We start from the raw sequence: 18,306 nt of genomic DNA, 5'->3' as shown, positions 1-18,306 counted from the left end.
AAGAGTTCCGCTAGTAAAGGTGTTATGGCTCAAACTCGGGATCGAGGAAGCTACTTGGGAGACCGAGAGCTCGATGAAAGAACGATACCCAAACCTATTTACCGGTAAGATTTTCGGGGACGAAAATTTCTTAAGTGGGGGAGAGTTGTGACAGCCCAAAGTTGACCCTAGTCGGGAAGTGGTTTCGGGACCGCTAAACCGAGTCACCGAAATGTTTGAATGTGATACTTATTGTGTAGAATATGTAATTATGAATGTGTGAAAATTTCAAGCTTCAATTTGGTTGATTTCATGTGAATTTAGTCAATAGGACTTATGTGAGAAAATTCTAAAATGTGATAGGTCAATGTGTGAGGACCTACTAGTGCATGTGGACAAAGGGGGGACTTGCATGTCAAATTCCCCCCCTAATGAGTAGTGGCCGGCCATGACAAGGAAGGATGGGCAAAACATGTCATGAAACATGTTTTGTTAGTGGAAGAATAAAATAAGGAGTATGGGTAATAAAGAAATGGAAAACAAAAGAAAAAAAAATGTGTGTGTGGTGTTTGTCCCCCCATTGCCGTGAGCTAAACAAGAGAAAGGGGGAATTTTGTTCATCCTTTTCTCATCTTCATGCTTGCCAAAAACTAGAAAGAAAAACAAAGAAAAATTTTCTCATCCTTTGGTTCATCCTTGGCCAAAAATTTTAAGGAGGAAAGAAGAAGAAAAGTGAAGAGATTCGGCCATGCATGTAGCTAGGCTAAGGTATGTTTGATGATGTTCCATGAGAGGCATGCATGTTTTAGTTGTTAGCTTGAGTTCTACCTAACCCATGGTCTAAATCTTGCTATGTGATGGAAATGGCACTTGACCATGGATGAATCATTCTTGGTTGATGTTTGATGTTGTGGTGATGAGGCATGAGGATGAGTTAAGATTCGGCCTAGGTGGAGGTTGTGTTAATGCCATTGCATGCAAAATATGAAGCTTGTTAATGATGCATGTGATGATGGCTTGATGATTCTTGAACCTCCTTTTTAGCATTTTTTGTTGTGTGAGCACATATGTGCATTGGTTGCTAAATGGAGAAGAATCGGCTAGCAAGATGTGTGCTAAGGCCGAATGTAACTTTGCATGTTAATGAGCAATGCATGTGTTAAATTGATGAAAAGGGGGAGGATGCTTTACTAGTGTGTACATGTGTGTATTAAGTGTTGAAATTGACCCCAAAAATGGACATGCATATTCGGTCAAGGGCAAGAAATTAGCTAATATGTGGTGTTGATGCATGATTTTTGCATGTATGAGACTTTAATGTCTAATGTATAAATATGGGCTAAGTGCCTTGTGTTCATCTTTTGATGCCTAAAATGATGAAATCAATTTATTTGTTTGATTAAGCTCAAGAGCAAAGGGGAAATAAAACCGATAAAGGGAAGGAAAAAGTGGTTGAATAGCTAGCGGAATCGTTCGACAACACCCGAGGTAAGTTCTTGAGTAAGAGAGCTTAAATTTCGATGTGATTAAATCATGCTCTATGTGTGGCTATTGAGCCGAATGTGCAAGGACAATATGTGCCTTGTGTTTGAGTTTCGTAAACGAAAATGAAATATGAATGTGCTATGAATTATTGTTAGATGTGCATGATTAATTGAATGCTGTCCGGGCTAAGTCCCGAAGGCTTTGTGCTAAGTGAATATATCCGGATTAAGATCCGAAGGCCTTTGTGCGAGATACTAAATCCGGGTTAAGTCCCGAAGGCATTCGTGCGAGTTATTAAATCCGGGTTAAGTCCCGAAGGCATTCGTGCGAGTTATTAAATCCGGGTTAAGTCCCGAAGGCATTCGTGCGAGTTGTTAAATCCGGGTTATGTCCCGAAGGCATTGTGTGAGTTACTAAAACCGGGCTATGTCCCGAAGGCATTTGAACGAGGAGCTATATCCGGTTAAATCCCGAAGGTACGTGATTTGGTAATGAATGAGCTTGCTGTAAAATTCCAGCGAATACTCGAAAAACATCCCAATATGGGGATATGTTACGTATGTGTTGAATTTAATCGAGCCCTTACAAATAAATGTTCGCTCAGTTGATAAACGAGCTACCGGCCTTCGGCCAAGTTAGTTTATTGTGTATGTACATAAGGGTTGTTAATGTTGTGAAGCAAGTTTGATATCGGTAAATTGCGTATTATGAAATATTCCGTTTAGCTAAATGTGTGCTATTCTTTGTGCATGCTGGAATTCCTTGCTCAAACTTACTAAGCATAAATTGCTTACTCGTTACATTGCTCCTCTGTTTTATAGATTTTTGGTTCTCCAACTATCGGACTCGGGATCTTGAAGTCGAAGTCGCCCACACTATCAAAGGCTCTTTTGGGTACTATTTTGGTTGAATTTTGTTATGGCATGTATAGGACTACCCATAGTTGTCTTTCGAGTACTTTATGAAATGTATAAGTGTACAGCCATGCGAAGATGGCTTGTAGAAGTGGAGTATGGCATTAGACCATTCGTATTTATGAATGTATAGATGGTTTCATGATGTAACTATGTTGGAATGGAAGTGTTGAGCAAATGATCAGCCACTAGAATGGCTAAGTATGATCATATGTGGGCTTATGTATGACAAGGCCCTAGTTGGTCCATGAAACCCCAAATTAGGTAAGGTTCACTTTGAAAACAGAAGCTGATAGCAGCAGTGGTGTGGATTGGAAAAATCACAAGAATTCGTAGGAGTGGAATTAAATAGTGAATAAATTATGTAATCGAATCTTGATGAATCTACTTTCATATGGAAGTAACGAAACAATTATAGGAACAGTACAAAAAGAGATATTCGGGTTCTTGTGGAACAGGGCCAGAACAGTTTCTGGATTCACTGTTCCGCCTTTGGAAATTCACTATAAATTGACCAGAGATAATTAGGGGTCATACCATATATGTATGGATTCCTCTATGAGTCTAGTTTCCATAGAAACAAACGGCATCAGTATTGAAGCTCTGTGCAGAGAGATATCCCAGTCGTAATGGGAAAAGGTCAGTGTAGTCGACCCCTGTAACATGGGAGACTTTGACTAATAAACTGTACTAGTTGGCCCGACCAAAAATTCTAGAAAAAAATCCATAGGTGGGGACATGAGTCTGGTTTCAGGGAAAAATCACAAAACTGATTTTTGAGTTGTGAAACTCAAGATATGATTTTTGAAGCGACTAGTACTCAGACTGGGCAGTGTCTGGAAAAATTTTTCAAAGTTTGTTAACATCTCGTGTCCGACTCCGGTGTCGGTCTCGGGTTCGGGGTGTTACACCGAGAACGGTGTTGTTTTTTTATCGGAGAATACAATGCGACTGGTTTTTAACCAGAACATAGATTTGACAGAACATCATAAAAGAATTAGGCGTAAAATATTTGGAACGACGCCAATGAAAGTTCTATCTATTACGTATCGATTTTGTTCTTCTGTTGATCCGGTGACATATGACTCGTTCGACGTAAAAGGTGCTCGTAGCTTGGAGGCAATAGTGTAGACTCATCTCGCTATTAGAGCACCCTATATTGAGTTATATGTACAATTTACATCGCTAAATGATGCACTTGCGACTGCTGTTCGAGAGGTATACACGACCCTTGCCCGGCACTCGTTAGTGGGTTACAAAATATGGAACAACCCATGTTTGGTAGCGTATGGAATACACATCCCTTGCACGACACTGTGTTAGTGGATGGGACATGCACCTCGGTGGGTCGATGTTTGATGCTGGAAAATACGTACTGGGGAACGACATCAACTTCTAGTAGTTGGCAATCTACATCTAATTGGGGACGTTATGAAACGCTCAGAAGAAGGGATGATGTACTCCCTTCGACGTCCACCGGTGAGGGGACCTCTTACGTTGCAGATGATGGTGGGTTAGAAGATGACTCGGATGTGGATCCACCTCGAGATCCCGGGCCATACAAGTCGATCATGCCCAAATCGCAAAACTTGAACGTTGTTGTAAAAAAATTTGTATTATTTATATCTTTTTAAATCAAATAATATAGAAATATTCAGAATATTAACTTATTTAAAAGAAAATCTATTTTATTAAATGAAATAATATAGAAATATTCAAATTATTATGTTATTTAAAAGAATTTCTATTATATTTAAAATGTAAAAGTATATTTCTATTTTATTACATGAAATAATATGTCAGAATTTCTATTTTATTATATCAAATAATATCAAAATATTCAAAATGTTAGTAAAAATATATTTAAATAAAAATCAATCTCCGTGCCCACCGGATTCAGTGCCATATGGCGGCCGTCGACTATTACGCGGTGGATTCCTCCTTTGTCTAGCTTCTGACGGGAGTTGTGGTTGCTTCAGCAGGGATTCTGGTTCTTCCGGTAGGGGATCTGGTTGTCGATGTTGGGACAATGAACCACCTTGATAGAATAGTGGCGGTGGAGGTGTTTGCATGACCAACGGCGAAGTTGTTTGAAACCCATACGGTTATGGGGATTGGTAAAAGAAGAGCTCCCCAACGGCCCCTCCTGCGATTCCTCGTACGATGGTGGCCTATATATCAGCGGTTTACTCGGCGTAATCGAAAATGGAGATGAACCAGGCCATGGACTCCAACCCGCCATAGGACTAGAAAAAGGAAACATATAAGGGTTAGGATACATAAAAGGGCTAGGATACGTACCTGGTATCATCTGAAAAGGCTGTGCTGTGGGTGTCGTCAGTTGAAGTGTTGGGCCCGGTGACTGTATGTGTGCTGTTGCTGGGCTTGGTGATGGGCCGGGTGATTGTGATGAGCCTGCGTCGTCGTCCCTTCTTCTTGGATTTAAAGGGCCACGTCGTTCCCTTTGGACACGCAATTGCCGCTGCCTCTCTTCTGACGACAGAAAATATAGCTTGTCATGGATCCTAAACATGGCATATATTCCGGCACGCATGCTAAATCTGGAACGATAATCGGTTCCCGAGTAGGTATATAATCATATCGATCTTCTCACATTTGGATGTAGTGTGACCAGAATCTTGGCCAATCCGTATGCAATTTCCGTAGGTCGATTTTGTGATGATCATCCAACACCTCAAGTGCCATGGGAATCGGTTGTCGGAATCCAAATTGCCGTAATACTCTGTCTGACTGGTGCATCTCCACGATCACAAAGTTGATCAATAGGACTTTCACATGCCAAGCGTTTGGATTTTGGAAGTACTCATCCGGAATTACTGCCTGAATTGCCAGATCCTCGTATGGTGTCTATTGAAATTATATGAACATGATGAAAATATTAGTTATATACATAATACATAATACTAAATACTAAATACTAAATACCAATTGACTATCTCATGATGGAAATATCTATTTTATTTAATACTTACTTGTGCTTTCGACCGTTGGTCTAATAGAAGCCATATATCTTCAAGAGAGGTAGGTAATCAAGCATAACTTGCCGAATGGTTCCACCTAATTAAATAAATTTTTAGCATACGGTTATATTTTAAATCTACGCAATAATTGTAAAATCTAATATAAAATTTACCTCGTTATGAGTGAGAATGTATATGGGTGGTCCACTCGAGGACGTAAAAATGGAAAGCAAAATCGTGCCCATGACTGCAGTAGTGATAGGCAACCTCTGATTTTCACTTTATTCGGTCGCGTCACGCTGCACATCTCCAGGAAAAATGTTGCCAACACGGCAGACCCCCAACTAAATTCACCAGTTCCTCTAAAATCAACGAGTTTCAACAGCCATCTTAGATGTACAAGGTTCCGTAACAAGTTCGGCATCAGATAACCTCCAATTATCTGAAGAATGTATGCCCGACTATATCGGATTCTTTCTAGTTCGGTAGAATCATCATCCGGCTTCGGGAATGTGTCTCATAACTAGCCCATATCGATCCGACCTTCGTTACTATTGTCCATAATAGCGCCTAAAAGCTCGTAGTATACCGCTCCCCAATCACCAGATTGAACAGACCCGATGACTGCGTACCCGTCCACTGACAATCCTGATTGCAAGTTTACGTCTTCCAAAGTGATAGTGCATTCTCCACATGGAAGATGAAATGTGTGCGTCTCGGGTCTCCACCTTTCAATCAAAGCACTGATGAGTTTCGGGTCCAACTTGCATCCCCGGCCTATCGTCGCCATGTGCCAAAAACCTGCTTCTCGCAGGTAATTCTCTACTAACGGTGATGGAGGACCATGCATATTACGGATATAGCATTGCAATATCTGATCTACAGACTTTTATAAGAAATAATAAAATAAAAATTATTTAAAATTACATAAATAAAAAAAAATCTTAAATAATATTTAAAAATTAAATTTAACACTTACCATTTTCATTTGTTCGACGGATATGTGCTTGTTATCGAGACGAATTAATTCTTCGGCCATTGCTAACATGATAAAATTTTTATGATTTAAAAAAATTTTAAAAAATAAAATTAAAGCTTTTTTTAAAATAATTAAAAAAATTAAAGCTTTTTTTAAGAGGAATTTGAGAGAATATTGGAGAGAAATTGAGAGCAAGGATTTAGGTGTAAAAAAAATGAAAGGGGGGCTTTATAGTTTTTTATTTTTACCGTTGGGGGTGTCACCAATGGTCAAAAAAATAGTTAATGCTACTGTTCACGTGCGGGCAAAGCACTTACTCAAGCAAGCGCTTTGTCCACGTGGACAGAAAGTGCGCCCTCAAGGATGCACTTTCTGTCCACGTGGACAAAGCGCTCCCTTGAGAAAGCGTTTTCCTGATTCGTCACTTGACAACGCGTTGACGTGGACCCGTTTTCGAGGAAATAAGACCATTGCGGTAACTAATTTTTTACCTGGCCCATTTCAATAATTTTTTTAAAAGAAAGGGCTTTTATTTGTATTTTACCTTATATTCCCATTTCAGAAAAAAGAATGGACACTGAGATATTTGGGTTGATTTTTTTTTTTTTCAGAATTTGATATCTTTTCTCATGTTACGACTGTATTACCCCATCCTCACTTTATCCTGAAAAATTTGAAGCACGTGTATGAATGATGCATCTGCTTATAGCATAAAAAATTCTTACAGTAAAAAGCTTTGTTATTAGATGTTATTCTTAAAAATAATGTAGGAATCGATTCAACTAAACGCAAGAACTAATTATGCTAAAAGTCGAATTCTTGTGGAAATATAAATTTTTGAGTACCAAAATACCAGCATTTATATCTCTGCAGTCAGCCAGCTAGAGAAAGAAAATATACGCCATACACCCAAAAGTAAATAGGGATTGCGTAACCATGGCTCGACATAAAAGCGAAAGGCCAGGGTCACTAGGCTCGACATAGCATGAATTCTGTATATGCAAATATTTATCAAGGAATATGTGAAGATTTTTCGTCATTAGGCTACATACTGAGAGTAGGAGAATGTCAACCATGCGAAATTGGCTACTGGCATCACCGAAACATGGGTTTGCAGGAAGGTGGTTGAATCAGTTCTTGTTCGACTTAATAATGGGTTTCATTTATCATACCTGATGAAAAGTCAAAACCCACAGAAATATATCCTGATAAAAAGACGACGTTGTATTCATTGTCGACGGTAAGTTGCATGCTTTATATCTAAGAAGCAAAGCAAAATCAGAACAAAATCAGTCGATTTTGGAGAACATTTGCTATGAACAGATATATGTTGATGAAACCGTGTTATTCCGCAAAATGTAAATGGATCACGATCATGATCATGATCTTGATAGTATTACCAAAATTCTCGAGGACAATAATGAACCCAAAAAAGAAAAAGAATTCTGGAGAACAACAATTGAAGGGGCTAGCTTTGGGTTGGAGCATATATATCATTGTACCTCCCCACCCAGCAATGGTTTCATCTCTTTTTTTTTCACGCTGTAAAAGAAACTTCACATTCATGATTCAACGCTTCCAGAGAAAAAAAATAACTTTAGCTCAGTATATTTTTAGCTTAATACCTCTTTCGACCCTATGATTTTTATACTATTTTCTTATTAGTTTAGCAATTGTATTTTATTTTTATTATCGGTTTGACCTATATACTTTAATGATGTAATATCATTATCTCAATTAAACTTGATTATGGATCAGGCTATTTATTTAACCCTAAATATCCATTCGAAAGGTGAAAGTATTTAGATAAAAATATAAATCTAAAAAATAAATTTAGACAAATTAAAATCCGTTTTCTAAGCTAGCCAGAACTCAAATAGAATATTTTTCAATCAAAGCCTAAGAATCACATACCTATACTAAGAAAAATCCAAAAATAGCTTCTATCAAATCTAAACTAAGAAACATCAAACAAGTAATTCAAGGGACTATTTTGTTTAAACCCAGATTTTTTTTCAGCTCCATTTTCAAAACCCACTTCCATAAATGAATCATCCATGAAGTTGTATGGCAGTTTAGCTCCAGGTGAAGCCATGGCACCAGCTAAAAGCTGAGAAAAAGACCTATTTGTTGAGTCAGGATCTAAGAAAGAAGTTGAAACCAGTGTCATAGGACCTGGACTTAACCCTAAACCTGATTGAAATAAGCCATGAATGGATGGTCCTGGTGGTAAAATTATAGTGGGATATGTTGGAGCTGATAGCTTTGATCTTTTTCCTTACCCTGTTGCCATTGTTTTTTCCCTTCTTTGTTTTACCTTTGTTTTACCTTGTTTTTCACTTTATATATATCAAGATTGTATTTTTCTTCTTTTTTTGCATTAATTTTTTTTCTCTTCTTTTCTCTTGTAGAGATTGGTAGGTTCTTATGATAGTTTCGTGTAATCTTCATGTTTGAGTGAAAGTGTATAGAGGATAAATGAAAATGACATTTTAAAATTAATACGGGCTGGTCGAGTCGAGCTCGAGTTTAACATTTTTAATTTACGTCGAGTTTAAGCAGAATTTTAAACCTATTTTCAAGTCAAGCAAGGCCCTAGTCTAGAAAACGAACTTGAAATTATGAATCAACCCGTGATCAAGTCTAATCACAACTCAATTTTTTACTAAAAATATAAAACAATTAATAACACATTGCCATGTGTCAAACTAATTCCAATTTCACTTAAAAATTTTAAAAATATAAAAAAATCATTAACAATCCCAAAAAATCATAAAAGTTTTTAAAAAACCTTAAAAACTAAAACTAAAACAAATCCTAATCTATTTTTAAAAAAAATTATAAAAAGAATTAAATTTATATTCATGCAAAACTTCAAAAAGAATTTAAAAAATCAGAAAAATTAAAAATTTTGTTCTTTTGAAATATTAGGGGTCTTTTTAGAAAATTTTATAAAAAATTTAAAAATTTTATGGTTTTTTTACTTTAAAAATAAAAATTCCTTAAAAATATAAAAAATCATAAAAATACAAAAAAAAACTCTAAAATGAAAAAAATAAAAATCTTAAATTTTTTCATAAAAAACCTAAAAACCTAAAATTTCAAACAAACTCATTTTTAAAATTTTATAAATCTTTTTAAAATTTTTTCTTACTTATAATTTTAAGAAATATTTTTTTTATATTTTTTTAAAAATAGATTATGATTTTGTAGTTTTTATAATTTTTATTGTTGTTTTATTTTACTAATTTTTGTAAAAATTTTGACATGTGAAAATGTGTAAAAGTATAGATACCAAAGTTATAAAAAAATATATCACAACTACCAAAGATTATCGCTTTGATTTGACGGAATGTCCCTTATACATTTTATTCTACTAAACAAGTACATTAATTTTAAGAATTAATTGCTTCAAATATTTTCAAACTATGACTTTTATTTTAAATTGATCCTTAAACTTCAAAATATTCTAATTACATCCTTAAACTATTAGGTTATATCAATTAGGTCCTTTCGTTACTAAAATAATTAATTCAACTGGTAAATGATACATCAAATCTTATGTTGCATAATTTAAAATAAAAATTTTACGAAAAATGAATATTGCAAAAATATTTGTTTTAAAGTTATTAGTTACGAGGTTTTCAAAACTTTTATAGAAGCTTTGTTGTTCACCTTTTTTCTTTTCAATTTTAGTTTTTACTTTTAAATTTTTTTGACAATATTCTATTTATTTAAATTTTTTATTTTAAATTAGTTACATAAGGTTTGAAGAGTAATTTAACGGTTTTAATAACAAAAAGACTTGATTGAAATAACACCGATAGTTTGAGGAGGTAATTAGAGTGTTTTAAAGTTTAAAGACCAATTTAGAACGATAATCATAGTTTCGGGATATCTGATTCAATTAACTTTAGTTTCAAAAGATGAGTAGGTGTTTCTTTTTTAAATATAACAACATAAATTATCAAACTTAATTAAATAATACAAAAAATTAATTACTGAATAATGGGTGGAAACAAAAAATTTAGATTGTGAGGTTAAATTTTAAAAAATTAAAATAGTTATAAACATCATATAAACTAATGCATAACATTAATCCTAAAAAAAACTAATGCATAATATTAGCCCACAATTTTTATTTGGGGAAAGTTGTGATGTTAAGGTTGACTAATTTTTTTTTTTTTTTGTAAATATGCCCTCATATTGTTTCTATCATTTGGATGATAATATGTAATTTTAGTTCACAGGTTAGAAGGTTATCAAGTCTAAACTTTACTTCACTTTTTAGATTTTTTTTCTCTATTTGGTTTGTATCTTACTTCAGTTATTGACTCTTTTTTCTTGTAATTCTTCTACCTCAAAAGTAGATTTTATTTTAAAATATTTTTCCAATCCAATTAAACATTTTAAATAAATAAATAAAAACATATAAAAGTTTATATAAAACCAACATTCAACTAGTAATTTTCTTTCACAAAAATAGAAATCACTTAAATATTTTTAAGTGTAATGAGAATGCAATATTTCAAGATCATTCAATCAATAAAAAACTGAATCTTGCATAAAAAATCTTAATCTATCACAAGTAAAGCTACAATCCTAATTTTCTAAATATTAATCAATAAAGTTTAAAGAAAAAAATGTTACCAATTTAGAGAGACTCACTTGAAAGTATTGAAAGATTGATCACCTATCTTGTAAAATTCTAGAGAGAATGTGAAAGAATGAGAAATGTAGAAATAAAATAAAAGTAAATTGTGTTGTTACTTTGTTGCAGCAATCGCAAGATAATGTTTCGAGTTTGGCTACTGCTCGGGCTGTTTATCGACTACTTAGGAGGAATTCGGAGGTGAAGATAGTTCATGTTTATAGAGAAGGAAACAGGGCTGCTGATATGCTCGCGAACTATGCATTCAAGCTTCCTTTAGGATTTCAGGCTTTTTCAACTACCGTATGAGACTTTGCAAGTGATACACAATGATGTGAGTGACAATAGAATTAAGAGACAAGTTTTAGTGTAAGCTATGCACTGAAATACCTCTCTTTATCAAAATAATAATAATAAAAGGAAGAAGGATTTTTGGGTTTTAGTGAGTGAAAAGAGATCAAATTATTTTTATATAAATTAATTTTTTATAAAAATATATATATATTTAAATTTGGTGGGTCATTTTTCAAATTTTTTGTAGAGTCAATCCATCAAATTATAAATTTAAAAAGTATATAAGTTAACCCCACAATCATATATATAGCTCCATCACTGGTTTAAATAGTATGACTACGATTATTTTACCAAAATAGTATGAAATGGTGATTTACTGTTTTTTTTTTGTTAGACGATAAAAAAAACATTGGGAATGAGCAAGGGACAAGGACATGTCTCGTCCTTATTAGGTAGATTCCTAGCCACCTCGAGAAGAAAAATCGCCATCCAATGACTCGATTAAAATACACAATTAGTTTTCAAACTAATGTTTAATTTCAGTTTCTCAAGCTTTACCCTCTACTTGAACCTCATGATTAATTGAAGGCTTAATTCAAATAAGCAATCAATTTTCTCGAAGCGAATTTCTCTATCATAATAAATTTATGAAAATAATTGACTATTCATCTTGTAAACTAAGGCTTCCTTTGGTTTGTCATTGCATACCAGTGACGTGTAGTTGAGGGTAAAAAATGGTAGCAGTCTCACTGGTCAGCCGTTTGGTTCAACATGCCAGTCCGGTGAGAAGCCATCTCCACTACGCTGGTCAGCCCCAAATCAACTGGAGATTTTTGGTCCAGTGAAAATTTAGCAACTTCAGTTGCTTTTTCTTTTCCTCTTTTACCCATATATTATTTCTTTTGTTTGTTCTGTTTGATAACTTGTAAAAGCTTGGCTTTTCTGATGTTTGGTTACCCTTCTTCTCCCCTTTCCCCTTCCCCTTGGGTTGCAAATCAGTTTGGTCAAAGACCTCTTCCGGTTCCTCCTTCATCCAGGTAAGGCTCCTTCTCCTTCTTCCGTTCTTCATTCCTTTTTCTTCTTCTGTTCTTCATCTTCTCTTCTCAGCATTAGATTTACAGTTAAGATCAGTGCATGAAAAGGATCTCAACATGCTTCAAGATTTAAATCATTTCAAAGAACCAAATGGTAGATAGGTGGAATCTTTGGCTTATATTGAATGGAGACGGAACATTTATCTTTGAACTGTTACCAAATAGTGTATGAAAATGCAGTGCTATCTTGAATTAGATAATTCACACATGCTAATATGATACTTCTTCAGTATGATGGCCAGAATGTTCGGAATTGTTTAATTCAAGAAGAAAAATGAGAGCCTGGGATGCATTACTAGCTCTCTAAAGAATCATTTCAGTTTATACTTCCCTTTTCATTGTGCTTCGACTATACTATATTCTACTGCTGCACATAGATTGGAACCTTTCCATACAAATTTTAATGTTGCTTCTTACGTGCAAAAACAGTTAGATCATGTATTCTTGTACCTTTTGTCTTGTTTTTCTTTTCCCCCTCTTAAATTTGGCTGCTTGCCTCTTTAATCATTACCAAAAAAGATAATTTTATATCATCTATGGTTGCTGAGATAGTAGAAAAGATAAACCTTTTACTTTTTGCATAACTCATGGAACACTAGGTGTATTGAAGGCAGGGATTGGGTGCCCTGAGCTAGAAACCTTGGCTCTTACTAGTTATTGCTACCCTGCTATGTTTGTAGGGTCTCAAATTTACAGCCTATTTTATGGTCTGCATTTCTGTATTCTCATTTGCTCCGAAGAAATAGGCTTGTAATTCTTTGTTTCTTTATCATAATAGTTGTTGTTTTGTGTAAATGGAATATTTTATTTCACTGTATGTACGATATCTTTCCATTTGAATCTTCAAGGTGATACAATGATGCTTGTTGACTTCTTGTTACATGCTTTCATGTTAGAAGGGTTAAACTTTATAGCAATATTCATTGTTGCAAAACTAACAGTTTTGGCCTTAAAAACCATTGGCATGGTGTCATTCTACTCTTAATGTCCCTGGTTATGCTGTAAACTTGAAGGAGATCGGTTTCTGCATATTATGCTAAAAGGAAATGAAATTGCTTGAAAATTTGTACAACATTCGTAAAAAAGAAAAGAAAAGAAAAGCTTGTTTATGAAGGCTTTCTATTATCTAACACATGATTTGGCATATCTAAGGACACTCGTTGATAGAGATACATGTAATGGAAAATCCAATCGAGTTGCAATTCTTTCTCTAGATCTCTGAGGCTCCCTTGCTCAGACCTGGTCAAATGATGCAAATCTGAAATCATCCACTGGTACAAAAGTCTACGCGTTACAAGGATTTCCACCAAGAGCAGAAGAGAGCAGTGATGATAACATAGTGTTTTGGTGGCAAGCGAGTAGCTATTACTGGATCATGGGACAATTGGAAGACCATGTACTGGAATCTCTATTATGGTGTCTATGTTTGAAGTTCCATTCTTTAGCTTGAGCAGTTTTCTTTTCACAATCTAAGTTGCAGTAACTTTTATTTCTTCTCCTTTCAGAGAACCCTTGCACTCTTTGGGTAAAGATTTCATTATCATGAAGATGCTCCCATTTGGTGTTTACCACTACCAATTCATTGTAGATGAGCTGAGGAGATATGTTCCAAACTTACCATGCGAATTTGATGAGTCTGGGAATGCTTATAACATTTATGATTTGCAGGTATTTTCAAACTTCATTTTTCATTTGGATTACAGATTCATCAAGTAGAGATAGGCTATCTCTAAATCGGGAGCCTGTTAGTCGTTATATAACAAGAAGGATAGATATATACATATTATTAGTATGTGAGTCTATTTGTAGCAGCTCCACCTGCTGGACTTCCTCTTATGCTGTATCAGTAGCTGAAGAGCTTAAATGATCCAACAAGATAAAGTAATGATCACTGGTATCTGATAAATCGGTATAAAGGAAGGGAAATTGCAGTTGTTTCTGTAGTCTGGCAGTTGCTTTCAGCAAGGACTCCGTTTCTGCTATCACGCTTGTGTTTTAAATGGTTTGATATAAATTTGCTACTTACATATCAATGACATCAGCCTGTATATGATGCATGCTAGTTGCTAAGACTTTATAATGCATAATTATGATTTGGAAGTGTTCATGGCATCTCTATTGCTATCTTCTCAGCTTTCAAGACTAGGAAGTTGAGAGTATTCTTCATATATTTAAGTAGCTATGGTGTAATGATACTTTGATGCATTACTTAATTTGTTTCTTGAATACCAACATTAATTTGATGCATTACTTAATTTGATGCATTACTTAATTTGTTGTAATAGGAAACCAGCAGCAAACCAGCATGCAGACCAACATCCTAGCTGAACCAGATAAGCAGCAGCATTTTGTTTATTTTTTTCATTTGTAACTTGATTTAGTTGCAATGTAATTTATACTTAAAGTTAGTAGGAGTAGTTGTTGATTTATGTTTGATGTTATAGCTGGTATGTCAGCTACATTTTGTTTGTAATTCTATCTCGGCTTTGGGAGCAGTTATACATTAGTTAACTGCCATATTTCATTGTAACATAAATGCTTCTCAAGTCAATGAAAAAGATCTAATTTTTTGAAATCAAATTCAGTTTTCTTCTTGTTCAAACTTCTTTGCATTCGTTTTTCTTTTTCTCCTTAGTTTTTTGCTAAAAAAACCAACACATGTAATCCAGACTACATGTAATTCGTTTTTCTCCTATAATTAAATATATGATTAATTTTGAAATATTAAATAAAATAATTTTTTGAATTTTTTCTCTAGTTTTAATTCATTTTTAATTATTTATTATTGAAAATAAATATAATTGTAATAATTTTTAATCATTTATTAATTTTGTAATTGTTAAATAATTTTAAAAACTTCTATTATATATCATTTTTAATTTAATGCCCTTAAAAGTCATTTTCTATTTTCACCTCACCGCTACAGTTGCGTTTGAATCCAAACACACACTCCACCACTGTTTCTAATCTCACTGCTACAGTACCCAATCTCACTGTTACAGTAACTAATCTCACCGCCACCGCTGTTTTTAACCTCACTGGAGCTAAACACACCGCCCATCCAAATTAAGCCTAAATTTGTAAAATAGATTGCAATAAAACATATCTTAATAAATTTAACATATACTCCTTTTGTAGTGCTATTATTGCTAAGAAAATACCCTCGAAATTAAAAGATCTGGGTAGTTTTACAATTTCTATAGAGATAGGGGATAGATATTTTAGCAAGGCCATTTTTTATTTAGGGGCCAATATCATTTTAGTACCCCTATCAATCTATGTGAAACTCATATTAGGGGAGTTAAAAAACACGTCGATAACACTGCAATTAGTTGATAGGTCCTTAGTATGCCAAAAAGGTGTACTTGAGAACGTGTTCGTTAAAATGAGAAATGTTGGATTTGGTGCCCTGAGTGTCGTATTTTCATCAATGTATACTTGTAATTTTTTCAAACAGATTGGCTAATAAAACAAATCCATTGGTTACATTAATATACTTTGTATAATTTTCCTCATGGTTTTTACATGCAAAGCAAAATGGAAGCAAATGTTGCTCATTGATTGTCTAATGTTTAAACTGATACTAAGCGATATTATGTGGTCGGATCATAGTACGAAAAGACAACTTGTATTGATAGAAAAACCTAAACATATCCGTAGTCTAATTGTAAATGAGCAAACCGATTGAAAGACTAACATGTCATCTATCAAATCCAATTGGAGAGATCCTTTGTCTTGGGCATCGGAGTAGATGACTCCTAGAAGATAGAGACATGGATGTGACTGACAGTACACCGATTGAACCCAAGAAGAATAGATCCTGAATCCGTTTATGAATTTATTCACTTGTGACGTTCATAGTGTGGCATACTTAAATCCTGAGTGGATGACGAACTATATATGCCTGACTCGTATACTTTGATGTAAGTAAAAGCTTGAAATCGAATCAATAAGGAATTGAAAGCTGGTGCGTTGGGTTTATGACTTCTTTAGTATGTAGCGTCATTCAAAACAATAGAATTCGGAACTTGACACATGGGTAAATGATATCCTCTCATTAGCATTACATGGTTGATGAAAAGTAAACGTGACCATGGGTCGTCTACCTTTGTGATGGATGACTTGATCATTATTTGATAGTGATTTACTATTCATGAAGGAAGATGTAATGGTTAACATGAGATAAAATAAGATTATATTGAGAGAACGAATATTATTCCAAAGAGATTCCTATGAGGATAACACGCTTATGAAAAGATAACACTAAGTAGTTGCTTTCGTAATGGTATGTCGTTAGGGAGGGCTCAAACACGATATTATAGTGGAATTATCTTGTGACTAAATGATTTTATAATTAATAGGCAAAAAGCCAGAACTTAATTATAAATCATTTGAGCCCTAATTACATATGTCCAATTGGTCCCTCCACTAGCTCGTTGAAACCAGAAATGAATTGTGTGTTGAATTAAAATGAATAGAAATAGAAAAATGGAAAACATTCAAAAATTATTATAGTTTTCTCTTAAATGGAGAAATGAAATCATTTGGAAATAAATGTGGTTTTCTTAAAATGGAAATGAAAATGAGAAATAATTCATTTGTAAATTAGATGAATTAATTAAAAATGACTGGGAGAATGAGTTTATGTTTTTGAGGTACCTAAAAGCCCGAAAATAAAAATAAATAATTCGGTCATAGTGAACAAGTTGAATTGTGAAATATTAAATATATTTTCTCGAAAATTTTACCAAGGTTAAAATCATCATAATTTACTAGGGTAAAATTGGGATGAGAAAATTATTTAATATAAAATATTGAAGTTTATTTTTGGAAATAGAAAACAAATTCTGGTTGGATCTAATTACAAATAACTAGGTTAAAAAGTCTGGAAAGTACTTGTAATTTGATTCATTGTAAGAGAGGCCCAAAATCCTTTTGGTATGTGAAGGGGGCAGCAACCCTAGTAGGAATACCAGGGGATGTTGTCCACCTTACTCCTACTCTAAGTAGGAAGTTATTTTTCTAGTTGAAATAATTTCTTACAATTCAACAAGGGTTCTACTTTCTCTTCCTATAAATAGATGACACTAGCAGAACTATTTATAGAACTTAAAGATATTGTTACTCTGTCGAAAAATATAGAGAATTTATTCTCAACTATTAAACATATTTTCTGTAATAACAATTTTACCAGTTTATATTTAGAAGAGAGAATTTTTGTTTTCACCCCAAAAGAAAATAAAACTTTTTCTAGTTCTGTCTTTTGATTCAATTGGTTAGAGTGCACACTCGAAGCAGTTTATAGTACGAGAATAGGAAGAAGATCATTTGGTTGAAAGCCAGAAAACATCAATAATTTGTTTATCTGAAAACATGGGTACGATTTTAGTTTGGGGTTTATTGCTATAAATATCACAAATCAGGTCGATTTTCAAAAATTTAATTTTCAACTGTGCAAGAAAATTATTTTCAAATTGAAGTTTTTCCAACTTTAGTATTAGAGCTACGATTGTGCTATGTTTATAGAGTAAATCGAGACCAAAATTCTCTCTCTTCTTCATGTATGATGATATTTGAAAATGTGTGATATTCTCGTAATTGTATGCATGTTTAGGGGAATGTATGCGAATGAATATATGTTATTATTTTATTATTATGGATGATAAAGTAATATTGTCAAATATGTTATTCTTAGTAATTTAGTTGTAATTTATTAATTTATCGGACATGTATATTTTATATTGTGAACTATCATCTCCATGCAAGATTTTATTTTATTCTTTATTTAGAATAAAGTATGTGAGTCGAAAATGAACATAGGAATTTTGTAACCTAATTTTTCCCGGTGAAACCCAAAAAATCGAGATGCATCCAAATCGATTAAGATGACACAAATTTGACCCAAAAAAATTGAGAAGTGTTCAACGAT

The 18,306-nt window shown here is 33.8% G+C and overlaps 1 long non-coding RNA gene across 3 annotated transcripts; it reads left to right on the top strand.

Annotated features, from left to right (window-relative positions):
• The first annotated feature begins 11,853 nt into the window (after positions 1-11,853).
• Positions 11,854-14,960, top strand: LOC107913295 (uncharacterized). 3 transcript variants are annotated; one of them, XR_001688464.2, is made up of 4 exons: positions 11,854-12,320; positions 13,530-13,773; positions 13,883-14,045; positions 14,663-14,958. It is a non-coding gene; the product is annotated as an uncharacterized lncRNA (long non-coding RNA). The 3 variants fall into 3 exon arrangements; XR_001688465.2 differs by having other exon boundaries at positions 11,857-12,320; positions 13,592-13,773; XR_001688463.2 differs by having other exon boundaries at positions 11,859-13,773; positions 14,663-14,960.
• The last annotated feature ends 3,346 nt before the right edge of the window (positions 14,961-18,306 follow it).

The sequence above is a fragment of the Gossypium hirsutum genome, chromosome D08 (genome assembly GCF_007990345.1).
Source record: "Gossypium hirsutum isolate 1008001.06 chromosome D08, Gossypium_hirsutum_v2.1, whole genome shotgun sequence".
In the NCBI taxonomy this organism is placed as follows: domain Eukaryota; kingdom Viridiplantae; phylum Streptophyta; class Magnoliopsida; order Malvales; family Malvaceae; genus Gossypium; species Gossypium hirsutum.
The sequence above is the reverse complement of the archived record's forward strand: the minus strand, read 5'-3'. Positions and strand labels throughout refer to the sequence as shown.